Source organism: Phacochoerus africanus, chromosome 1 (genome assembly GCF_016906955.1).
Source record: "Phacochoerus africanus isolate WHEZ1 chromosome 1, ROS_Pafr_v1, whole genome shotgun sequence".
Taxonomy (NCBI): Eukaryota; Metazoa; Chordata; class Mammalia; order Artiodactyla; family Suidae; genus Phacochoerus; species Phacochoerus africanus.
The window spans coordinates 154,446,588-154,473,684 of record NC_062544.1 but is presented as its reverse complement, the minus strand read 5'-3'; the positions used below and the strand labels follow the sequence as shown (position 1 = coordinate 154,473,684).

At 41.1% G+C, this 27,097-nt stretch overlaps 1 protein-coding gene across 2 annotated transcripts in view; it reads right to left on the bottom strand.

Moving 5' to 3' along the window:
* TMEM108 (transmembrane protein 108) overlaps positions 1-18,063 on the bottom strand; it is a 356,853-nt gene extending 338,790 nt beyond the window's left edge. For both annotated transcript variants that reach the window (XM_047782809.1, XM_047782805.1), the window contains exons 1-2: positions 17,968-18,063; positions 10,567-10,681 (exon numbers count right to left, since the gene is read on the bottom strand). The gene's annotated coding sequence lies outside the window, so the exon portion shown is untranslated. The remainder of the gene's footprint in view (positions 1-10,566; positions 10,682-17,967) is intronic.
* Between the last annotated feature and the right edge of the window lie 9,034 nt (positions 18,064-27,097).

The following is a 27,097-nucleotide window of genomic DNA, read 5'->3' as shown; positions in this document are numbered from 1 at the left end:
TCCACTCTCCCTTTTTTCCACCCTAAAACACATCCACACACAGGCACTCCCACCATCAGAGCTCATGGAAAGAAGTGGTTGGGAGGTTCCTATTGCCTGCCTATAAAAGCTCTCCCTTCTGAGAAGTTACACCAGATAATCTTCCTGACTATGAGCCCAAACCCCTAAACAAACAATTGAAAAAAAAAAAAAAAACAAGAACTCTATATCTTAACTCTTCACCTGGATCTGGAAAGAACAATTGAGTTGTCCATTGGTATCTGCTGGGAACTGGACCCAGCACCTCCTGCCCACTAGATACCAAAATCTGAGGATGCTCAAGTCTGTCACATAAAATGGTTTGCATATAACCTACTCACATCCTCTCTATATTCTAACACAATGTAAATGCTACGTAAATTGTTGTAAATGCAATGAAAATGCTAAGTAAATAGTTGCCAGTGTGCAGCAAATTCAAATTTTGCTTCTTGGAACTTTCTGGAATTTTTTTCTCAAATATTTTTGATGTGCAGTTTGTTGAATCTGTGGATCAGAACACATAGATATGAAGGGCTGACTATATTTCAATGGATCCTTTCACATCGTTAAGTGTTTGTTCTTATGGCTTTTTATATATTTCCCTCAAAAGTGTGAGGTAAAAAGAGTCAAAGCCACTGATCAATTGGTAAGGGTTCAATGAGCTACTATTCATATCACCAAAAAAATGCAGAAGAACCCACGCAGTTGTACTTATATCTCTCTCATCAATAAACTCAGGCCAAAAAAGACAAAATTAATGCAATGAGACCCACCCACCCACACATACACGCACACACATATATACATGATATTACAGCTCGTGCTAATAACTAAAAAAAAAAGATCAGAAAAGTAATAAAAGCATTTAAGTTGTTCTTACCTTGAGTAGAAAAAAAAATTAAGCATTATTTTGAGCATAAGACAATAAGGAAAATGGAGCAAAAAGAGGAAGAAAGAGTGAGAAGGACTGGAAGGAGTTATATTTTTAAGAAACTACAATTTATAAACCTAACATATGGTTTAAATCATTTGTGCAAGAGGTGGAAGGCCATAATTGAAATAGAATGAACAAAAAGAAACACTGATATGCAAATGGAAAAAAGAAAAGAAAAGAAACACTGATATGCTTTCAGCTCCACAGTCAGAAGGGCAGCACTGCCAGGAGAGCATCACCATTATTTGAGAACACTGGCAGGTTTATTCATGCTAAACCTTATAATTGAGAATCAATATGGGGCAGAATCTGCTTAAATGAACTTCAAGCGTTTGTACAAGCAATCCTGTTAATGTCATGTTGCATTTTATTAAATGATGTTTGGAATAAAAAGCTCATTGGTTGGGTCTTGGAAAACTTTGTTTTAAAGAGGTATACCTTATAATGGCAGCCATAATCATAGCATGTGATCCTCATGGTAAATCTCACCATATATGAAAGGAAACAAATGTGAAGATAATGAATACATCTCATATATATATATATATACACATATATACACACACACACATATATATACACATATACATATATACTCATATATACAGCTCAGGGCTGTATAGAGTAGCCTTGAAATTACCTTCGATTTCTGATGTGGGAAGATAGACCATGACACTATGAGGGTTCAGGAATATAATTTTCACTAGCACAAGGAGAGGGATGAGAATGTATCTTTTTTTTCCTCCAAAGTACCAAGTTCATTCAATCATTTATTATTATTTATTTATTTGTTTTTATTGAATTATAGTTGATTTACAATGTCTTCGGTGTACAGCAAAGTGATTTAGTTATACATAAATATTATTTTTCACATTCTTTTCCATTATAAGTTATTATAAGATATTGAATATAGTTCCCTGTGCTATAAGGACTTTCTTGTTTATTTTATAGTCATGTTTATCTGTTAATCCCAAATTCCTATTTTTATCCCTCCCCACTCTTTTTCCATTGATTTGTTTATTTCTATTTTGTGAGTTTATTTCTATTTTGTAAATACATTCATTTCTACTATTTTTTTAGATTCAACATGTAAATGATCTCATATACTTGACCTTATCTGACTTACTCCACTTAGTATGATAATCTCTAAGTTCATCCATTGTGCCAAAAATGGCATTTCATTCTTTTTTATGGCTGAGTAATATTCATTGTATATATGTACCACATCTTCTTTATCCATTCATCTATTCATGGACATTTAAGTTATCTCTATGTCTTGGCTACTGTAAACAGTGCTACTATGAACACTGGGGTTCATGTATCTTTTCAAATTAGTTTTTGTCTTTTCCTGATATATGCCCAGGAGTGAGACTGCTGGATCATATGGCAACTTAGTTTTTTAAGGACTCCATACTTTTTTCCATAGTGGCTGCACTAATTTACATTCCCGCCCATAGTGTAGGAGGGTTCCCTTTTTTCCACATCCTAGGAAAGTGTATCTTTAGGTGTTTACTGATAGGGATGAGGGACTGGGGTCTTATCTAAGAAAGATGTGGTTAGAAAAGGTTTGTGGCAGTGGCAGGCAGAGGATGTTTCATCAAGAAATGTGAAGGAGTTCCTGTCATGGCAGAAACGAATCCAACTAGCACCCATGAGGACACAGGTTCAATCCCTGGCCTCACTTAGTGGATTAAGGACTTGGTGTCGTCATGATATGTGATGTAGGTCAGACACGGCTCAGATTCCGCATTGCTGTGGCTGTGGCATAGGCCAGCAGCTACAGCTCCGATTTAATCCCTAGCCTGGGAATTTCCATATGCCACAGGTTTGGCCCTAAGAATTCTGATGTTCAGTAACTTCATCAGCAAGGACATATGATGTGCCTTCATGCAGAGCTCATGCTGGGCAGGCAGAAGTGAGGACACGGATGAGAGCACCCCAGATACCACACTCACAAGCATCCTATAAAGGGAATATTATGAATCCCAACCTATAAATAAGAAAACTGAGGCTGAAAGAAATTAAATATTATGTGCAAAGTTACCTTCCTAAAATCTCAAAGAGATTTGTAGATCTGGCTAGTAGGCCAAAAGTCTGTCAACAATGGGACCAAAGCCAGTCTGAGTAAAAAGCAATTTGTTCATAGAAAGAGTATAAAGTCAGAAAGTAAGCTGGAGTCAGACTGTGGACGGCCTTTGTGACTGGTTAAGAAGCACACTGCCCTGCAGGCTGCTGGGAACCACAGAACTTTGGAAATCCAGATAGACGTAAGATGGCAGACAAAGGATATAAAATAGGTAACAGGGTTAATGGGAAGAGGGAAAAGATGGAATAGGCATTTAGAGAAACACCAGGAAGAATAAGAAGCTACAGCCCAGTACTATACTAAAATAGGATTTGGGGCTCTCAAAGTAAAACAAACATTTTCTAAGTTGGGTGTCCCTAATAATGCCCTATGTATAATGTTTAGCAAATATTTTACTAATGCCAACAATCAAAAATTCAGAAGTGATCTAATAAGTTTTCTTTCCAATAGTACAGGGACCGCTTTTGAGAGCTAAGGGAAGCATGCACCTGTCTGCCTTCTTCCTAGTGCAGGAAGCTCCTTTAAGAGGGGTGTGCTGATGAGGAACAGATCATGTCTGAGGATATTACTATAGTCACAGCTTTACTTCCTGTAAAGGCAAAGGCCAAGATCCAATGGTACAGGAGGGGCTGAGTAGGTTCTATCACCCCTTCAGGAGGGGCTGAGTAGGATCTATCACCCCTTCCTGTGCCTCATGGGAAGGATAGGGCAGTTCACCAAGGCTGGAGGCTTCAGCTCTCCTCTCCAGCATCTGTGTCCACAGTCCTTGCCTCCCGAGCACATTTATCCCCAACAGCCTCGCAGGGAGTGGCCTATAGCAGGACAAAATTTCAGGATTCAGGATCTGGGGCTCCCAGCCATCTTTCAGAATCTCTTTACACCATGGAGAGAGCAGATGTCTCTACTGTTGCTACAGAATCTTCATGCTGGGACTGCAAATTAATTCCTGGTTCTATGAGAACAAACATAATTTTGTTTTATTTTTGTAAAAAATAAATTACATATGCACAAATTTTGGTTACTTTATCTTTAGTTTATACTGTAAGATTAGCACTTCTTTAAAATTAAAATTGATTTAATCTGGCAGTATATGATTACCTATATACAAATTTTCCTGTTCAGAAGAAGCACTAATATATATATTAAAACTAATTGGATACAAGTCTCTATTTTTCCTTCTCATTAAAAAAATTCAGTAGAGGGGATAGGGATCCTCACAGAGTAAGAAGAGAAACAAGCCAAATATTCAACCTCTGCTCTTTTCTCCTTGGTAGTCGGCAGTTGGGTGAGAGAGCTAATCCCGGCTACCCTATAATATCACATGGCGGTCCTTCCCCCACTAGAAATTGCGGAAGCCCTGTGGAACTCCTCTTCTGCCTCTTTCAACAGAAGCTGCATCTCTCTGAGGTAATACTCTGTATGTGGCACCACTGTGCTCCAGCTACTTGATAAGTGTGAGAGCCTTAAATGAATTCCATGAACCAATGGGTTGTTTGTGCTGCCACAGAGCACACCCCGCACAGCTGTGCAGGTCTGTGAAGCTGGGACCATCATTCTTACTCTGTCACAGAATCACAAATAAGAACAGAGTCTCCTGCAATATAAGAAAACATTCCCTTGTAAAGTCATATTCAATCATTGGTTCAAATGAAACTAACTCTCCAAGATTAGGTGTAAATGCACAAAACACACTACAACACAAAACATTTTAAAGTCTGCTTTGTAAGGCAGTAATCCCACAAATGACAACATCTATATGGAATTTATTTTTGGAGTAATAAGCCCAGTTATTTTCCTTTGTCAGAACTGGAATCTTACAAACCCAGCTGTTGAACAACACTTGTCAGAGATGTCAAAATGTCTTTCAACATTTAGACCGGCACCTAGCCATTATTCCTGTGGGATACACAGGTGGCTAAAAGAATCACATTTGACAGATGCAAAAAATAAGATATCCATACGGAAAATACAACTCCTAATTTCCCAATCTTCTAACCCAGCAATTTCCCTACCATTCTGCGATACTGGGATACAGCTAGGCCTCAAAAAAAAAAAAAAAAAATGGAGGTTGGGATGATCATTGTACATGTATAAATGTAATAAAATTCATTTTTTAAAACAGGGAAAAAATAAAAAATAAAAATATAAGTGGATTAAGTCAAGCTTTTTCACAATTGCTACCGAGGCCTTGCAAGTAATCTTGCAATTTTTTATTATACACATAACCAACCCCAAAATACTCTTTATACTGATTCTGGGAGTTAAGAATTCAGAGACTTTATGCCAGAGAGGTCTTGTGTTCTATCAGTCTACCCCATCATCACTCCCTTCCAGAGAAACCACAGTCCTTACTAAGGTAAGAAGACCTAGTCCACATCCGTACAGAGGAAGAGAGGGTATCAGTACACCCAAGATCGCCTGGTAGAAGAGCTTTGGCCAGAAGAATGACAGTTACTATAGAATTATCATACTCCTTTCCTTCATGGTCCATATACAGATCATCAGGAAGACATGAGGAGAGAAGCCAAAATGGAAATGTTGAGCCACATTAATGGCTGAATGGTTAGTGCAGACACATCCTGGAGTTGCAACAGATTGGGGGACAATCTTCCTGGTCCTGAGTTAGGTCCAGTCTCCATGAGATCTGACCAGACCACCTCATCCTGAAAAGGCCTCTGGTATTGCTCTCAATGTGCCACATGTCTGACACTGTTACATTTTCTCACACATTCTTCCTTAAGCCTTCCATTTCTTAAGGTAACAAATGAGTTTCTGTTCTTGTGATCAAAAACATTTACAGAGGCCACATAGCAGGACATATGAAAGTGTTCCTTTTCTCTTTACCATGAAACAACCTCAGATCTTCCAATCTGATAGCCTACACATAACCTCACAAATTTAGGGGCTGCCCTACAATCAAAGAGAATGAAAAGGAAGGGTTGGCATAGCCCATCTCCCTTGGATTGTTTTTAAATTGCCCTTGCTGCATTTTTTTTTTTTCCTCCTGGTCAATCACTGCCACATGTAGACCACCATTTACTTTCAGTAGCTATGTAGGTTTAGTCACAGTAAGTCAAGAATTAAAACCCAGCATCCCATGGGAGGGGTAGTAGTCACCCTCTGTGGCACTGACAGATTCTCCCCACCCCCATGTCTTCTAGGTTGATTTCAAGGTTCAGGGACCAAATTCTCCACTGGCAAAACCTGATTCTTCTGGCCCATAGAATATGACTGGCTCCCAAAGCACTTTCAGCACTGGGAAAAGGACAGGTCATATATATCAGAAGTCAATGAGCCAGCCCCTCAGAAGCAAGTACACCTTCCACAACTCTACTTCTCCCTCCTAAAAAAAAAGAAAGAAAGAAAGAAAGAAAAAGATCTCACTCATCTCTCCAGCGGTCGGGGATTCTGAATCATAGGCAGTATTTAGAAATGTGGGGGCCATGTTAGTTGACTCAATGACTTGGTTAGAGTAATACCGGCAATTAGTGACTGGGAATGCTAAACATTCTGTAGTGCACAGCAAAGTTCCACACAACGATGAATCATTCTATCAGAATGCTAACAGCACCTTCACTGAGAAACACAGAATCCCCTCTAACACTCTGGGCAGACCAAAGCAGGAAAGAAAGGCAAAGTGAAGAGAGGAGGGCAGTCAGAGCCCATCAGAAGTGAAGCACTTGAGGAGTCCCCAGCATGGCTCAGAGGTAACAATCCCAACTAGTGTCCATGAGGATGTGGGTTCACCCCGGGCCTTGCTCAGTGGGTTGAGGATCTGGTGTTGCTGTGAGCTGTGTTGTAGGCCAGCAGCTACATCTCTGATTCGACCCCTAGCCTGGGAACTTCCATATGCTGCTGATGTGGCCCTATAAAGAAAAAAAAATTTTTTTAATGAAGCAGTTGAGTGAAGGCTGTCCAAGGACCATCTCAGCCCTGGCCACCTCCTTCCCCTTGCCTCCAGCAACATACAAACTCACAGCAAACAAACTCCTTGTTCTCATCCCCTCTCCCACACAAAACAGTCTTGGGCTTGGTTAGATTTAAAATACATCTTTTAAAATGTGTGCACTTATTTCCACATCTTTTCATTTATTCTAATTATGACTGTTTCTGAGCAACTAATGTTGGCAGCTAGTAATATATAATATTGACTGGAAATTCTTCCATGTTGCTAAAGGGCTTAATTACTAAATTTATGCTGTAATATATCTGTTGGAAAATTTACTTTAAAGACTAATTCTTTAGGGGATAATTCCTCAGAGCTTAAGCTTATGAATTAACATCCTTTTATATCCACTTTTTTTTTTTTAGCTACACTGGGGCTTGAAAGAAGAGGAGGTAAAAACTCTCTCACCACCTCTCCCAGACACTGAAGCTCTAGGCAGTATCAAAAGAGACATCCTGCACAAACAAGCTTTGCCACTGAGGGTTAGGGCATGGAGAGACCAAATGGAAAGAGACGGCTCAGCAGCCTTGGATTAAAGAGCAAATATTTTAGAGACAGTGCACTCAGTTATGTCAGAAACACAGGCCCATGGCAATTTCTTTAACAGACAGATGCCGCAGCAAGGTAAAAAGTTCAGCAAGATCCACTCACAGACTGAAAAGCCCCCTAGGATGGAGAAGTCCAAAACATAATCCTGCTTTAAATGAGGTGAGGTCTTTTCATAACAAACACAAGCTGGCACTCCAAGGGTGGGTTTCTAACAAACAGGGTCCTGACAGACTAAAACAGTGCTGTCCAACAGAATTTCCTCTGATGTTGGACCCACTGAGTCTGCGTCAACAAGGTAGCATTTTTGTAAATTTTGTGAGTATGTCTAATAATTACAGGGACCAGAAACACAGCAAGGCTGAATTCAAACCTACCAAGACAATTTACATCTAATCCCTGCACTTGCCCTGCCTTAGTAAAATAGTGTGATCACCTCAGGCCTGGGTCAGGGTGATAGGCCTTTTTCAGCATTCCAATACAGAGTTCTAGAAGAGTATCAGAAGAACATGTGTCATACTCAAACATTGTATGTATCAAAGGGCATGGATTGAAGATGACCTTTTTTGATAAGCCAAAGAAGAGAAGCAGCAGAAATGTAAATGTTCTAGAATAAAAACAGATTTCTCCAACACTCTCCAGTCTTTGTTGTATTACCTGAAAAATCTGTTCTAGGCTCAGTAGTCATTTGGGAGAATATTTTTCTTTGGAGCAAGGGGGTTACTTCTTTATGTCCTTTGGTCTAATTACACATAAATCACTTTAACGATAAGAGATCAACCCCCACCTCCAGGTCAAAAGCAATCTCCTTGACTGCTCTTCTAAATAGCCTCTTTTTCCCTCCTTTATTGTCCCCTTTCTTAATCCTCCCCCACAAGCCTTCATTCAAGAGTATATTGTTGAAATGAACTAGAATTGGAAGCCTTCTAGTAAAATCAGAATCCAATACCATTCGGCATTTCTCACACCCTTCCAACTCCCCTGCTCCTCAGCCTCTGTCTTCACAAGACTAGGATATAGGTATTGGCATTATGAGCTCCCAAATAGTCACACAGTACTTCCTTAGGCTACTGAGTTACAAACGCTGTGTCTATTTTACAGGTAGGGAAATTGTAGCAAAAGGAGGCTAATGATTGAAACAGTCCCAGAGAAATTCAGAGCAAGATTAAATCACTGCCACCAGCAGTGCTTCTCAACCAGAATTCCACCCCCTAACGGCCAGGGAACAAGTGGCAGTATCTGGAGACATTTTGATTATCACGATTCTGGGGTGGAGGGAAGGGGAGTATCTAGCTGGTAGAGGCCAAAGATGTGCTACAATGTGTGAACAGCCCACAATAAAGAAGCACCAGGCTTGGCATGCTAATGGTGCTGAGGATAAGGATCCCTGATCCTCTGGCATCTCTAGCATTACTTTCTTTGCCCTCTAATCACTAGTTAAAGAATGGGTTCCTCTATAATTTGATCACTGAATGGTATTTAAACAGAAACATGCCAGTTGAGTGCTATTTCTGGCATGTTATACTTTTTATTTACTTTTAGAATAGAAAATAAATGGGAGCCACAGAGGAAAATGAGGAAAGCTGGCAACATCTAGCTCCCTTCCTTTAAGGAGAAAGCTTAGCAAAGACCAAATCCTTTCCTTAGCAACCCCCAGGTACTAGGCAGGGGTCTGCATCTGGCTGTTCCCCTGGACTCTTCATTTGGTGACAAGCCTTGCAGCTACTGCCTCTGCTTTGCTTATCTCTAAGCACGTGCATCCCCCCAATGCAGTAACAATGTATGCTTCTGGGAATCTCCAGAGATTTACAGCCCTTAATTGTCTATTTCATTTAGTAAATTGTACTCGCTCCTTACTGATCCATATGAGGCATTGAAGAACATCAGCCTTTCTGGGTGCCCTCTGTCTGAGCCTGGGTAATGGGACATTATCTGGCAAGGGCTCCACACTATTGAACTGAAATGCTTAAAACAACCATCTATCCAGTTTTTCAGGTGAGTACTTTTTTAAAAAATAACTTCCTTTTTCCCTCTTTCATAACCATCCTTAGCTCTGCTTAGATTTTTATTAATTATAATTTTCTCTTCAATGAATCTGGTTTTAGTTTAAGCTCTAGAAGCTGGAGAGCTCACAGTGAATGGGATGTTCTTTTGGTCCCCAAAATCTTTAGCACAAATTAAAATCTAAAGCCAACTTTGGTGGAGTTCCCATTGTGACTTAGCAATAACAAACCCGACTATTACCTATGAGGATATGGGTTTAATACTTGACCCTGCTCAGTGGGTTAAGGGTCCAGCCTTCCAGTCTTGCCAAGAGCTGTGGTGTAAGACACCGCCACGGCTTGGATATAGCGTTGCTGTGGCTGTGGTACAGGCTGGCAGCTGCAGCTCAGATTCATTCCTAGCCTGGGAACTTCCATATGCCTCAGGAACGGCCCTTAAAAAACCTTTTTAAATAAAAATAAATAAATAAAGCCAGCTTTCATTAAAATACTCCCAGTGCCCACCACCATTGCACTAGGGGCTGCAGAGAGATGGGGGAGCGGGTACAAGTGACTCCCAGTGACACTGGGCAAAACCGTGTACTTTGCTAGTGCTATATCATCTGTGAAACTGGGAATCATCAACTCTCTGGCAAGCTGTTCCCCCCCCCCAACACCTGAAAAAAAGGTAATTAATGCAGGAAAAGTTATGCAAAGTGATCCATGGAGGGGGAGGGTGCTGAGAGAGAGGATGCTCTGCAGTGTATCTCAGGAAGGCCAAACATCCTCCCCTACAGCCCCCAAGTAAACCACATCTCATACAAATTCACTAAGTGAAATTATTGTGTTGAGATATTTCCACATACTGATTCCTTCCCATTACCCTGACCATGGTTTTATCTTTGTAAGTACTAATCTGAATAGCATCTACGAGCTGAATCATTAAAGGCTTTGGGAACTTTCAGACAGGGCACACAAATTGCACAGACTCCAAAAGACCATTAAGATAAGAGTAAAACCAGAGCAACAATGGCAGAGAAGGACTGTAACTTACCCTGGAGTAGAGAGTGTGAGAGCCTTCAAACGCACTTACATCCTCACGACCCATCAGCTCTGCAGCCTTTCACCACTCACTTGTGCATGCTGGACCACAACTGGTCGATCACGAACTACCAAAGATGAAAAATGAATGAACACATTAGGCCAGAAGATCCATAACTTCAAGTCCGAAGCCACTGCTCCAGTGAGGTAGGCTCAGTGCTTACTTAACACAGAGACCCAAACACATATAATGGCTTGAGCTCAATAAGTTTGTTTCTGGCTCCTGTACATACTGGACAAGTGAATCGTCAGGGGAGTGGCCCTCCCTGATCAGTGATCTGTGCACCCAAGCCGATAAAAGTCCTTAAAGATAACTTCCATGCTCATCCCGGGGTCCTCTCCAATCCATCCTGTGAGGAATATAAAACAGCATAGAGGACTCACATGGGCACCCTCTTTTTGTGTTTCTTCCTAGAAGTAGACCACAACACTTTTCCACTTCCACTCACATTCTGTTGGCTAGAACTCAATGACACAGCCACACCCATGCCTGGGTTTCCTGGGTAGTCAACAATCAGTCTATTATACAAGCCTGACTCCAGCACAACCAAGAAGACAACAGTAGGTTTAGAGTATGCCTTTCTGGGTGAGACAACAGCCCAGTAAACTTGACTTAACTACTTAACAACTCTGAGATCTAGTCTCCTGATTTCCTCATATGTAAAATACCCTGCTTCCTTCATGGACCTGTGGGTCAATGTCAGACTCAAAATAAGACAAAGCAGCACTTCTCAGACTTTAATGTGCATGCACAACATCTGGACATCTTAATAAAATGCAGATTCCAATTCAGTAGATACTGGGTGAGACCTGAGATTCTGCATTTCAAGCAAGCTCCCAGACGATAGACAGCAATGCTGTTTTCTGACCATACTTTAAGAAGAAAAGATGTTTAAAAAAAAAATTAGAGAATATTTTTGTATACCACAAAGTGATTTGCAGATATAAAGAGTTATCCTGGCACTGACTTTGTCAATGAATTCCTAACTATCTAGCATTTTCAGAATACATTCAGTCTAGGTACTAGATAGAATTTCATAGTCACAGAATTTTGGAGCTGAAAAGAATTTAAGTGTTCACTGCTCTCTCCTCTTATTTTCCAGACAAGGAATCAAACTTAGAGTCAATGATGCCCTCCCACCCAAATCATTTAATAACTCAGTGCGTTGGGATTAGAATGCAGAAATTTGCCTTTTTCTTTTGTTATTACATAAATTCAATTGATAAACTTCTGAAGAAGAAAAAGTAATTTTTATTCTTCTGTTAAAGTGAAAATAAACACTACTCTGGTCCAAATCTAGAAAGATAACAGAAGGTGGCATTCACCAGCATGGGTCATCATGGTACCAAATGTGGGTAAGGGATCATAGAACAGAGACCAAGATTTTCAAGATGTTCTTCGAAATACAGTGCTCCCCACCTAAGTTTTGTCTCACATGTCCAAAATGTGATTTGAGCACATATTAACTTCTTTATGTATTCTGGCAAAGACAGGAATTTTTTTCAATATATACACACTGAATCACTCCTATTGGGGAAAATTAGAAAAAGAAAAGTTGGGGTTGCAAACAAAAGGGGGAAAGGAAATAATTAACTAAGAAGGAGCAGTGGTTTCTGTGGTCAACCCTGGGGACCAAAAAAAAAAAAAAAAAGGAATTTCAAGATTTTTCATCCTGATGCTTGAATTATTTTGCATCTCTGAGATCATGGTAAATCCTAGGAACTAACAGCAGAAAGTAAAATGTAGGGCCTCAGCAATGAAAGATAAAAAGTCCAAACTTAGACCTTTAAGTCCTAAGTCAGAAAGGCATTGACTTACCTGGAAATCAAATCAGATTGGGGAAGAAGGGAACCTCTTAGTATGCATGTCTCCAATAAGGCAACATAAGTTTGAAAGTGTTCTGGTAAAATTAGAAGGGAGTACTGGAGTTCCTGTCGTGGCACAGTGGTTAACGAATCCAACTAGGAACCATGAGGTTGTGGGTTCGATCCCTGGCCTTGCTCAGTGGGTTAACGATCCGGCGTTGCCGTGAGCTGTGGTGTAGGTCAGAGACGAGGCTCGGATCCCGCGTTGCTGTGGCTCTGGAGTAGGCTGGCAGCTACAGCTCCAATTAGACCCCTAGCCTGGGAACCTCCATATGCCACAGGAGTGGCCCAAGAAATGGCAAAAAAGACTAAAATAAAATAAAATTGTTTAAAAAAAGGAGTACTTATTGAGCAAGAAATGATAAATGGAAATCAATATTTGCATATACATCATTAAGATGGGTAAAATGCTATTATTAGCATTTTCATCTAGTGAGCAATTTCAGGCACTTTAATAAAGGTAAAATGTCCTATAAAATTCTATAGGTTTACTTCTATACTCCACCCCCAACTCTCTTGACCATGGTGTTTTTAGTGCCTCAAAAATTCTCCCATCCTGTCGATTTCCCAGAACCTATTTTGGACCCTAGAATTTTTACCCAATTTTTGTGCCAAAGATTTCCCCCACCCCCAATCTTTGGCAATCCATTGAAGCATAAGGAGCTCCTTCTCAGAATAATCTGTTAAATGCATAGAGAAATATACATAAGATTACAAAGGAAGCCAATTATATGGAAAACTTTTCTATCCATACAGCCTTCAAAGAGTCCATGGACCAAATTTAAAATCATCTTATTGGAAAATTAATTCTAGGATGATGAAAATTTTTTCTTACAGGAAGGTTATGCAGAAGAGTTTTTTAAAAAAATAACAAGGATGCATAGTAAGGAATCCTGCTCAGGAACAGACAGTGAAGAAAAGAATGAGCTGCAAAGAGAAGCCTGACCTTGAATTTCTGCCCAAACCCAATATTATCTGTGCTATGGCTTTAAAACTCTACATTAAAGAATTACTCAGAATTTTCTTGGCTCCAGCCCTGTAGACACAGCATATTATGTGTAGAGTGATGGCCAGTAAAGAAACACAGATTGGAAAAGGCAAGACTGACGCGAGCCTAAGCTTGGGTCCTAGTTCTCTAAATAGCTGCCACAACTAGCTCTGTTAGCTTGGTCAAGTCACTCATCTCTGTCTACAAAATGAGAAGGTTGAGTTAAGCAATCGTCTAGGGCTTCTTCCAAATCTGAATTAACAGGATTCTAAGACAATCATTTCTCTGAGAAGAAGTATCAGTGAGATTTCTTTCTGCGCTAGGTTCACAGCATGAAAACAATTCCTAGATGAGAATTTTTCAGAGGCCTCAGAAATACCTTATGAGAACTACCTTGCCTTAGAATTTGGGAGTTGGAAGGGATTTTAAAAGACATGCATCCCATCTCACCAATCCCAGGGACCAGGTAAAAAAAGTGAAGTTCAAAAAGGCACAGAAATTTGAGATCACATGAGGCAATGCTATTGGACTGTTGTGTCTATTGCCTTCTAGCATGAGCAGGATTTTAGGATTCAGCATTGGTAGTAAAACTAGCTCATGAGTCCCCTTGAAGAGAGAGAGAAATAAAACTCAAATAAGCTGAGCCGTAGAATTGGATCAACATGAGGAAGCAGGTGACTCCCAACAGCAGTGTTCGATGCCTCCAGTAGGGTCAAAGCTCATATGCATTGTAACCCACCTCACTAGCAACAGCACCACCTCCCTCAAATAGCATGGCTACAAAATCCATCTCAAACAGCAGGCAATTACAAAACACACCAAAAATAGCTATTTCAAAAGAGGGGAAGGAATGAATGAACCCTGGATAATAAGGTCAATAAAGCCAAAGTTCAAAGTTTAAGTTGTTAATACAATCTTAAAAGGACAGCTTTAACCAAGAAAATCTTTTTTTTTTTTTGTCTTTTTGCCTTTTCTAGGGCCACTTCCGAGGCATGTGGAGGTTCCCAGGCTAGGGATCTAATCAGAGCTGAGGCCACCGGCCTACACCAGAGCCACAGCAATGCGGGACCCGAGCCGCGTCTGCAACCTACACCGCAGCTCACAGCCATGCCAGATCGTTAACCCACTGAGCAAGGCCAAGGATCGAACCCACAACCTCATGGTTCCTAGTCGGATTCGTTAACCACTGTGCCACAATGGGAACTCCAACCAAGAAAATCTTAAAAACAACAACAACAACAACAAAAAAAAGCTAAGAAAATCTTAAAAATATTTGTTAGGAATTTTTAAGTTTTTGAAGAAACTCATTCAGAATACTTTGACCTACACTGTGTGGATAGCTTGAATACAGTATACTACTTAACAAGCATTGTTTTTACTAATACCCTAACCACTAAGTTCAGAGCATATAATCATTGGATACTGATCAGGTTTAAAAGTTACAAGTGTATTTCCACAGTCCCATCCAGGAGTTTAGACTAGTTTTTAAAGCAAAGTAGAAACTATGAAGATATTTGGGAATTTTGACTGAATCATGATTTCAAACTCATTTTCATTTAACCAACAACATGTATACCAAGTGCTTTCAAAATCTGTGCTATGATGCTTAATTGACAGTTTATTCTCTGCTTTCTCCCACACCCAACCAGCAAAGTAACTGCACCCATTCCTTAACCTCCACAACCATTATTCCTACATTATATAAACATTTTTGGCTTTCATAACTTTTTTTTTTTTTTTTGAGATTCTCTTTAGGAACTGATACAGCCTTTCAAAATCTTCTAGAGGCTGGTTTGCCAGCCCCGTATTTCACCTCTTCCAGGAATTCCCAGACAGCAGTGCCATCTACTGGTAGGGAGGGCACAATTCGTTTTCTAGAATCTCATGGGTAAGACATGCCAAGGATCTGATAGAATGGCAGTCTAGATTTGTGTCTTTGTGGACCTTCCTTTTCTAGAGCACAACACAAAGATAACTGATGCTTACAACCTGAAACACGGAACTCCAAAGAAGCCTCCACTGTGAATGGCAGGTCCCATGGAAGCCATATAAAGGCCAGCCAAGCTAGCCAATAGTAAGGCGGCTATGCCTGGAAATGCTTCCCCAAGGCTCCAAAGGCAGTCTCACTGAATTAAACATTTCCCAGCTCTTCTCTTCCTCCAGTGCTTCTGTATCAGATGATCTCACTCATGCCCCCACCTGTAGCAACGTTATCCCACGCTATCTCACAGCAAGCGTCCCAGGGAAGGTGCTCAGACCCCTCACAAATGTGAAGGCTCTTAGATTTACACAATGTGACACAGATCCTGCTCAAAGGACACTACTGCTTAGGCATGCAGGTCTGACTCTAATCTCTCTGACTCACTCTCCATCCTCCCCATCCCTGACCCAGGGGACAGAAACGACAAAAGGAAATGATTTTGTTGTTGCTTTGAAAGCAACAGTGGTTGGCTTTTATTGAATCAGAGAACAAAACCTTGTCCTGTAGGTCACTGAGGTATGTTGTTTCCCTCAGGATGAACTAAGCCTGCCAATCTTCCTCTTTTCCCTTGTGTAACCTAATAAGTGTTTCTCAACCTTTTCAAAATCCCTACCTCCCTTCCCCAGGCTAAACATAAACATTGCATGCCCTTTGTGTAGTTTATATAACAAAAGTGACATTTTTCTCTCTAAAAATAAAAGCACTATAAGTCAACTATACTCCCAATAATTTTTTTTAAAAAAGCATATACCTATGATATCTTCCCCAGACTCAGAATTCCTTCCTTCTCCCACTGCAGACCAATGAAAAAACAAATCACTGACAAATTTTAAAATTATTCCCACTAATTTGCTGTATGTTCCAATCTATATTTCACTTCGCGAGGGTCATCTGTTATATTACCAACAAGCTTTGTAGCATGTTCTTTTACTTTCACTTACCCCAGAAAGTCACCAAAAAGTTGATAAGCTACTGATTTGCTAATAAATGTTAATTCTGATTCCCCCTAACAAATTTAAGTGTTCCTCTTCAATTTGTTTTAACAAGTAAATTGATTTCTTAGCAGGTACAGGCATTTCACAGAGATGAAGAGTGTCTTACATGTTTGGGCAAAAAAAAATCACATTATTTTCTAAAGAAACAAAACTTTGTATGGGGAAGGTAAGAGTAAAAAAAGTCCTTAGAAATGAATCAGGCTGTCCCCAAGGAATCAGGTAGAGTGATTCCTGCCCATCTCCTACCAGAAGTTCTAAATGAGTTACGGTGAAACTCCAGAATACAGTAAAAATCTCCCTAACTACAGTTGAACCATTTCTTACCCAGCAGACTACCAGCTATATCCAACAAATTAACCAGTGGAAAACTGAAGGGACTTCTTATATTTCCTTATAAGATGTACAGCATGCCCTTGCTACTGTAGGTCTGGGGAAATGGAGAAGGAAAGAGGCAGGGATGCCTCCCTTTTTAAAGTATGACTTAAAGGAGACATTCACCCTTCGCCAAGCGCACAAGGCAGCTTTTGGCATCCAAATGGTCTATTTAAACACGCACTTTTCAAAGAATTAAAGAGATCTAAACAGGTGTAATTTAGACCCTGCTTTCCTTTCTCCCTACAGTCCCTTAACAGGCTGAAAATAAGTCATTACTTTCTTCAGCCATCCAGAACAACCTCAGTTTACAGAGATAACCAGTTTACAGAAATAAACTGCACCCACCCCCCACTCCCCACCCTTCACACACAAAAACCGTTTTCTTGACGGAGAATCTCAGTGTGATGGTGTGGTCTGCAGTTCACTGCAGGCATCCTTCCCTTCACAATTACCAGTCATCAGTTTCGCTGTAATTTCTCATTGTAGCCTCTCATTTAGACCTGCTCCACTCGTGCTCAACTGCTTTTTTAAAAAAATTTTTCCCCCGTCTCTTAACGTATCTCTGGATTCCTTTGGCAGGCTAAAAGCGTTCAGTTTCGGTGCAACTGGGGTAAGAGCTCGGTGCAGGTCCGGAGAAATGGTCAAAGGGCGCACCTGGGCTCGGCCCATCGGTCCCGCCCGCACAGCTGCGCCAGGAATTCGGCTTCGCTCGCCGGGGGATTAGTTCGAGTCCCGCGGCTTGACCAAAGTGACACTATATTTTTCTCTTCGTTCTCACATGTGACAGGTCTCACTACAAGAAAGACACCTCAGCCCAGGTCTGGCGCCCGAGGCGCCCCGGCCCCACCACCCTTCACATGGGGAGGGGGGCGATACCAGCATCCCTCCCGGCGAGAAACAAAGGCGGAGGCGAGGCTGCCAGGTGGGCAACTCCCCTCCGGCAGACCCGTTGCGGCGGTGAGGAGGATGGGGAGATGCATTAGCCTGCAGAAAAAGGGAAACCGAGGCACCGAGGGAGATGGCTGAGCCTGACTCTGCATCCTCTCCGAAGCGAGGCTCCGGGGGTGGGCAGACCCAAGGCCTCTCCCCACCCCTCTCGCCTGCACCCGGCCGCAGAGGGACAAGAGAGGAGTGCGCGGCAGCCCTTACCTCAAGAGGAGCGCTCCGGCTCCCTCCGACGGCTCAGGAGAAAGCCCAGCCGCTCGCGCACGCGCACTCGCGTTCTCGCGCCTTCGCGCCCCCGCGCGCGCCCCTCAGACCGGGCTTTGGCCCTCCCCGTCCCTGTCTGTCAGCGTCCGCGAGAACCAATCCAGTCGCACGGGAGGGCCAGCGCCGGTCACGTGGTCCGGCCAGCCAATCACCAAATTGCCCTCGGCAGCAGCCGCACCGATGTCCCCGGAGGATCGGTTGCTACCGAGTGGAGCGGGTGCGAGGCGTGCACAAAGGGCTGAGTCTCTGTTTGGGGGGAGCGATGATTGGCGGTAGACTGATCAATTACTAGATCAATTAACATCTCAAATTCTAAATATAAATAGGAATGACTTGGACGTCTAGTTAAAAAGGGGATTCTGATCCAGTAAGTCTGGGATGGAGACCCGAGATTCTGCCTAATAAGTCCTAGGAGGTGCTGATGATGCTCCTGGTCTGAGAACCACGCTTTGGATAGCAAGATTTTAAGGGCATCTGTCAGAAAATGATGGTTATAATCCCTGCTCCATTTTATCTGAAAGTTTCAAGACCTTTCTCTTCCTCAAGTGACGGAAAGCATCCCAGTGACTGACGAAACATGGGGTGCCTCGGTGACACTCGTAATTTGGGCACAGGCTGAGGAAGAGTATGTTTAATTTCATCACCCACCCTTAGTCTATGGGACAGCAACCTGTGCCAATTTGGTGGACACTCCTTATTGAGGACATTAGGTCATCGTAAAATATTGGGCATGTGTGTCACTGTGCTGTACTCTTGGCCAGAGAAGTAACAAAAGTAGTTTCTTCTTTCTGGAAACTTGCAGTCTGTCACAGAACTGTACAGGCAAACTCAGTAAGAAGCACATAGGAGTAACACTCAGTGAGCTAATTGTTGCAGCATCTTGGACAAACTGTCAGAACCGTCCAAAATAAACCAGGGAGAGGGCTTTAAAATTGTCCAGATATCCTTCTGTCAGCAATTCCAGAGTCTGGAAGTCAGGAAGCCTAATACCTGTGTCATCTCTCAAACTTGACCTAAATTTAAGAATTTTCAGACTGGCTGCTAGAATATTTGTTGTTCATCATAGTCGAGTTCTTATTTCCCAATAGGGTACCAAAATGATTCAAAGGCCTAAATGCTTAGTTCTCCAAAACCTTCTTCCTACTTCAGACCAGGTGGTGTGACACTGCTTCAAACGCTTTTCTCTCACTGTTCATCAAAGTGATCAAACTGTCCCTTGGAGAAAACTTCACCCTTGTCAGTGTGTCTTCAGCCTCTGGCTTATCAGTCCCAGAAGTGAAACCCACATAGCAATCTCAGACATTGTTCACCAGTGTCTCTATCAGAGATAGCACAGCACAAAACTCAGAGTTGTAGGGAACACATTGAATCTAGCACAACAATGGTTCTGGTTGCAGCAAGAGGAAAGAAATGTCTAACCAAGAAAAACATGATTGAAAGTCTCAGAGAAAGTTTATTTTGCTGTCTTTAAACAGTGGTTCTTAAGCCTGAGTGTATAGTAACGCTTTTAAGGAAATAGATTTTGGGGACTTGTGCCTAGAGTTTCTGATTGGAATGAGGAGTGGAGCCTGGATGAGTATAGTTTTAAAAAGTTCTAGCGTTCCTGTTGTGGCTCAGGGGTCAACGAATCTGACTAGGAGCCATGGGGTTGCTGATTCCATCCCTGGCCTCACTCAATGAGTTGGGGATCCGGTATTGCCATGAGCTGTGGTGTGGGTTGCAGACGTGGCTCAGATCTAGCGTGGCTGTGGCTGTGGCATAGGCTGGTGGCTACAGCTCCGACTGGACTCCTGGCCTGGAAACCTCTATACACCGCCCTAGAAAAGGCAAAAAGACAAAAAAAAAAAAAAGTTCCACAGGTGGAGTTTCCATTGTGGTTCACCAGGTTAAGAACCCAACATAGTGTCCCTGAGAATGTGGGTTTGATCCCTGGCCATGCTCAGTGGGTTAAGGATCCAGTATTACTGCAAGCTTTGGTGTAGGTCCCAGGTGCAGTCTTGCTGTTTAGGCAGGCAGCTGCAGCTCCAGTTCAACTCCAGCCCAGGAACTTCCATATGCTGCAGGTTCAGCTTTAAAAAGAAAAAAAAAAAAAAGTTCTACAGGTGATTTGTATCCAGCCTTGCTTCAAAACACCTACATAAACTGCCAGATTGAGGAATTCGTTGTTTAACAAGAGAAGTCAACTCTACAATATTGATCACTAATGACATAGACTCTGAAAACAGAGGAAGTTTCCACATAATTTGTGAGAATGATTTTTTAAAGGCCCAAAGTAATTCATAGATAATAAATACTCCAAAGACTATTCAGTGGACCAAATTGAAAAGCCAGGTTCACGACAAGGTTAATTCCACTTGATTTAGTAACTGTTTCAAAAAGAACATATTACCTTTTGTTAACCACACCAATCTGACCAACTTGGGTGATATCTTGATTTGTTTTATGCCTTTCTTAACTAAAAGCAAGTTTCTATTTGAGAATTATTAAGACTTATTCTCTGAGACTTTTCCCAAAATGTGCAACAGAATCACCTTAAGTCCCTGTTAAAACACAGATTCCCAAGCCCCTATGCCAAACTTCCTCCAGCCTCTCTCCTGTGACAGTTCTGAAGGCAGCACTAGTTAAGTCCAAGTTATACCTCCTGATACATAACACCTACATAAGACAAACTTTCAAGCTGGATATTAATTTAGTTTGCCATGAGAACTAAATAAAGGAGTTGAATCTATTTTAAAGTATTCCGAGAGAGTCTCAAGTCTCTTTACTAGGATTTTACCAAATTCTTGTATTTTGCTACAAAAATGATTAGTGCCTGGATTTTGGAAAGGTATTGTTGCATAGAGTTTTTTCTATGGAGTGCTATTTACTGTAGTGGAATATGACCTCGTTTTTAAATGAGTTAGTGAGGTCCCCTTGGCACACTCTTGCCAACAATAGCCATCTTGCTCGAAAATGACTTTATTTGCCATATCAGAAATATGAAAGCCTGATGTGTAAGCCTGCAATCTAACTTCCCCATTCTCTGACACTTTTAAAAATACATTTCACGGCATTCAAGCCAGGGGAGAAATTTTTCTCACCTTGTAAACTTGTAGCTTTATCTACTGGGTAAAATAAGGACATTTTTCGCTGATATTTAAGCAGCATCAGTAATTTAAATTTTTAACTAGAAAAAAGCATTTAATTTCTTTTTATGAGTGTCATCATTACAAAAAGAGGCAACAAGAAATAGATTCTTGCTTGAGGATAAGAAATTGAAAAAAGAGGAATTCCTGTTGTGGCTCGGTGGTAATGAACCCAACTAGTATCTGTGAGAACACAGGTTCAATCCCTGGCCCCACTCATTGGGTTAAGGATCCGTCGTTGTTTCAGCATGGGTGGCAGATGCAGCTTGGATCCAGCATTGCTATGGCTGTGGCGCAGGCCTGCGACAACAGCTCCAATCCAACCCCTAGCCTGGGAACTTCTGCCCTATATCATATGTCACAGGTGCAGGCCTAAAAAAAAAAAAGAAATTGAAAAAAGAACACTCATGCTTTCATTCATTTTCTGTTTCTTGGTCTGATTGCCTCACAAGTATAACCTGGCTATCCTATCTCAGGAAATGGATATGTTAGTATCTGATATAAATCAAGAGTTACTTAAGCAAGCCATGCTTTCCCCCACCTCCAAAATTGCTAAGCAAAAGATTCAAGTATATTTAAAAAGAAAAGAAAGAGATAAGATACAAAGAACTATGTCTCCAGAAATACACCCATTGCTCCATGATGATCAGAACCCCCAGAGACTGCTTTATGATTTCTAATTATGTTTTAACCTAACAATAAATAGCATGTCTAAAAGGAAGACCCACAAATTGCCCAAGATTCTAGTCTCCATCTGTCATATAAATCTAGCCAGTATAACATTTTATGTCTGTGTATCTGTGTTTTAATAACTGGTAGCTTTTTTTCATTTAGTGGTATAACTGTGTTCAGATTTAACCTAACTCGCTGGAAATTTTTAAGGTAAGTTTATGTTCTTTATATTCTTTATGTTATTTATAAAGATAAATATTCTTTTTTATATTTTTATAAAATATTTCATACTTAAATGTATGATATGCCCCTCTATACCTCCCCCAACTTAAGAAATAAGACATTACTCATATAGTCAAAGCCCCCATATACCCCTTCCAAGTTGATTTTTATTTTTTTACTTATTTTATTTATTTATTTATTTATTTATTTATTTATTTGATTTTTTAGGGCCACACCCACAGCATATGGAGGTTCCCAGACTAAGGGTTGAATTTGGAGCTGTAGCTGCAGGCCTACACCACGGCCACAGCAACGCTGGATCCCAGCCGAGTCTGAGACTTACACCACAGCTCATGGCAATGCCAGATCCTTAACCCACTGAGCAAGGCCAGGAATCAAACCCACAACCTCATGGCTCCTAGTTGGGTTCGTTGACCGCTGAGCCATGACGAGAACTCCCAACTAGCTGACTTTTAGATTGAGCTGGTAAGCTTAGCTACAAAGGAGAGAGAATAGTTTATGCAAGAAGACACCATATTGTATGCATATAATAGATATAAATGAGAAAAATTCTTACTGAATAAAATGTTTGGAAATCCCAAACTGATATAATAAAAGGATAACAGAGCTGGATATTCCATGTGGTCCAACACCTGTGCAGGTAACTCTTAGAAGATAACACAAGTACGGTGGAACAGAAATAAGGTGAGGAATCAAGTCACATTCATCCATTAAAAACACTACATGAATACTATCTTTTAGCTCACTTTAAGTCATCACAATTCAAAATAATGTATTACAAGTGAGGCACATACACTATAAGAAAGCACTGAAAAGTAACACCAGTTCTTACTGATGAAAACAAGGAAGGCTTTCTGCAAGAAGTGATGCCTGAACCAAATTCCAAAGAACTAGCAAGAGTTAGCCAGCAAAGGGCTAGGAGAAGGGAGTTTGGGGGCTAGCAACAGCCCATATTAAGCACAAGAGGATGGAACATTGAGGAAGGGTAAGTGTTTAATTTGGCTGTGAAAGGGGAAGGAAAGTGATTGAAAGGTGAGGAAAAGAGCAGAATGCAGGGATGGCAAATGGGTGCTACATCCTTCCTCCCTCTTCTAATCAAGCATGTCATTCAGCTCTATTCTAGTGATTAAGAATAGAATCTAGGACCAAATCCTCAGCTCCTCCACTTAGCACCTGTATAAACCTGAACAATTTATTCCTTGGAAGATATTGCATTAATGATTACACAGTTTTCTCATTTGCAAAATGGAAACATAATGGCAACAAAAGTACTTGTCTCTTATAGCTATTAAGAAGCTAATTAAATAATATAAAGTGCTTAAGCAATGTTTGTCACTTAGGAAGTGCTAAATAAATGTTAGCTATTATTAATAGTATCCTCCTAAACATGGATGCGGCCTTCTTGGCCCAATATTAGTGACCTTCCAGTTCAAGCAATCAGAACTGGCACCAGGGGGAACTTTCAGCCCTCTCTTATGTCTGACACAACTCTGATTTAGAGCTCTACATCCTAGTGCCACGCACCTGTACTGATTGTTGTCTACATTTAAGCAAGTTCCCTATGATAAAAGTCCCTCTCAGTCCAACACCAAGTCACAAAAAAACTAGCTGCTGACACACCTTGAAAATTTAGAGATTATTTTCACTGATTTTTTTGGTGGTTTTTTGTTTGTTTGTTTGTTTGTTTGTTTTCACTTTTTAGGGCCCTACCCTTGGCATATGGAGGTTCCCAGGCTAGGGGTCTAATCAGAACTACAGCTGCCAGCCTATACCCCAGCCACAGCAACGCCAGATCCGAGCCATGTCTGCAAACTACACCACAGCTCATGGCAACACCAGATCCTTAACCCACTGAGTGAGGCCAGGGATCGAACTGGAAACCTCATGGCTTCTAGTTGGGTTCGTTTCTGCTGCACCATGATGGGAACTCCATGGTCATTTTTAATAAAACATATCATACTCTAGGTAGTTTGGAATTTTGTCTCTTAGATGCATTACTTCTCACTTGCTCACACACTCAAGTGTATATGACATTTTTGTGGCTGTATCTCCCAGATTTCTGAACTATATTTCTACCACCTTGCCTTTCTTATGCAGAAGAGCTTAGCATCCTCTTTGAAGATGTAGTATTGGGGCATATGGTTTCCTCCAAATGATTCTTAGAAATTCTCAAGGCTAATTCCTGGCCTGGGATGCCATTCATATATGCATTCATTCCTGCTCAGAAACACCTCTGGGATTTGATATGGTGAATAAGTAAGGACTGGACTAAATGTTGAGGACACAGCACCAAGCAAATAGGCATGGTTTCCACCCAGGAAAAGCTTACTATGCTCTACATGTCCTTCAAGCCTTACTCTCTAGGCTGAGGATCTCTGTTAGCCTTGGGATGGAAACTTGTTGCCCCATCAAAATGCCTTTGGATCCCTTTCTCCAGCTCTGTTTCTCCCACCCCTCCCCACAGCCTCTATTCCCTCTCCAATTATCTTCAGAGGATTACCTTTGACACCAGACTCACTTATATGGAACCAAAGATTCCTGAGAGTGACACCACCCTGTTGGGCAGTCTGTAGCCAATGATTAGCAGCTCTTTTGCTTGTGACAAACTCTGCATGGTCATTTATACCACAGAGACCCCCATAGATCAGGCTGAGTCTCTTGCTTGAAATCCCACCCTTACTTGGCTCTTTTGAGTTCCTCATCCTTTTGGATGATTCTTTTTTTTGTCTTTTTATGCCATTTCTTGGGCTGCTCCCAGGGCATATGGAGGTTCCAAGGCTAGGGGTTGAATTGGAGCTGTAGCCACCAGTCTACGCCAGAGCCACAGCAATGCTGGATCCAAGCCGCGTCTGTGACCTACACCACAGCTCACAGCAATGCCGGATCCTTAACCCACTGAGCAAGGCCAGGGATCAAACTCGCAAACCTCAGGGTTCCTAGTCAGATTCGTTAACAACTGAGCCACAACAGGAACTCCTCTTTTGGATTACTCTTTTATAAATCACTAGCACTGAATGCTTGGCTCAGGCTCTGCTTCTGGGAGGACTCAACCTGTAGCCACCTGTCTGCTTATTAAGGTGTAGCATTTATCACACTCTATTTATTTAGTCTAAGTCAAGTGATATTCTGTATATTGTCAGTTGCATGAGAACAGAGACCACAATTCATTCACCTGTGAAACCCCAGGTCATGGCACACAGTTGGAGCTCAGTAAATCTCTGCTGAACTGACTTGAGCTGAAGTGTCTCTGGCCTATCTCACCATCCCATTTCCACCCCTCACCAGCCACTTCTCTGATTCTCTTATCTTATCCCCACTTTTCTGTCCTTTAATAATTCAGCTCCAGCCACACTGGCCTTCTTAACTGTTCCTCAAATATATCAAGCCCACTCTAGTTTCTGGCTGGAATACTCAGCTGTCACCTCCTACCCCTCCCCACCCACCTTGCATCTGCAGGGCCCCTCCTCTCTCACTAAATTCAGGTCTCTGCTCGAAGGGTTTCTTGTCAGAGGGGTCTTCCCTGGTCAGATGATCCAAAGAAGCCCTCCTACCACAACTGTCACTATCTTACCCCAACTTTCTCAACCAGGGTCTCATGAGAATATTAAGCCCTATAGACAATGACTTCAGTGACCATTTTCTCCCATCTCCCAAGGATGGCACACAGCTAGTATCATTCTAGCCGCATAGGAGAGAAGTTAAGTCATTGTATATAAAGGGTGACTTTGGGCATCAAAGCTTAATTCTCTGGTAGAAGTGGCAGAAAGGGTTTCTTTAAACTATCATCCTACATTTTTTTTTTCTTTTTAGCTCTTATCAACATCTGACAAATTGTTTCTTTGTTGTCTCCTTACCCAAGCCTCACCAGGATATAAGCACATGGATTTTGATTCCAGTCTCTGCTTATTCCCAGTGTCTAGAACAGGTACATAGCAGACACTCAAAAAGTATTAACTGAAAAAACATCACAGCACAGATGTGTGTTATAACTTTTCATATAAAAATTTTCAATTGTAAAATCAATTCATGTTAAAACTTCTCCATACCGAAAAAGTGTATATTACAAATTACTCAAATGAAATGATGAGACGTGAAATGTCAAATGGAATTTGGAAGCTAGAAAAATGTATCCATATAATAATAATAATAATAGGAGTCCTTAGTTATCCAAACACAAAGTAACCAAGTGCTCAATCAGGATGAGAGATGGGAGGTGGGGCTATGGGGGCTGGATGTTAATAAATTGAGGATTGCTTTCTAAATCCCACAAGGAAGGGAAATAAAGGGAACTTTCATCCTAAACAGGATCAGAAATGGACCCTAGAGATTGCTGTGGGTAAGCCACTGGCAAAAATTAATAGCATATTTAAATTCTACATCCTCGTGGGACAGGGGAAAACCAAGAAACCCATCCTAGATTTTTTTTTAAAAGGGAACTGTGGTAAATATTGGCCCTATTTAGAAGGCAATGGAAGGAAAATACTTCTAAAAGTCAATAACCCACAAGAAATCCTATATATTTTTTGATTGCTGTTTGCTTTCCATGAAAAGCATATACCAAGGAGCAAAAGTAACTAGCATTAGAGGTAGGGGCTAAAAAGAGATCTTGTAGAGCCTTATACATTATTTTAGAAAAAAAGAGGGCATTTCTCCCAAATTGGTAAGGGAGTTCATGTGAAGAAAATGAAGAAACCAATCAATTATAAATGAGGAGAATAATAACTACAATAAAAATGCTTTGAAGAGCACCTTGCTTGCGTCTAGAAAAGCAATAAAAGAAGATTATTTTAACATGTCAAAGGAAGGAAGTCACTCAAAGAGTAAGAGAAATTCTTTCATCTTGGGGGGATAAAGGATTTGCTCCAGAATGGAAAGAAACATACTTTACAGGCTGAATTATTTGCTGCAAATTAAGATACTGAAGGAATAATACAGAGACTTCCTTTCCTAGGCTCTCCACAAAGATGAGTGAGTTAGAATTACTTGACTGTAATAGTGACCATGTACTCAAAATACTTTGGAAAGTTAAA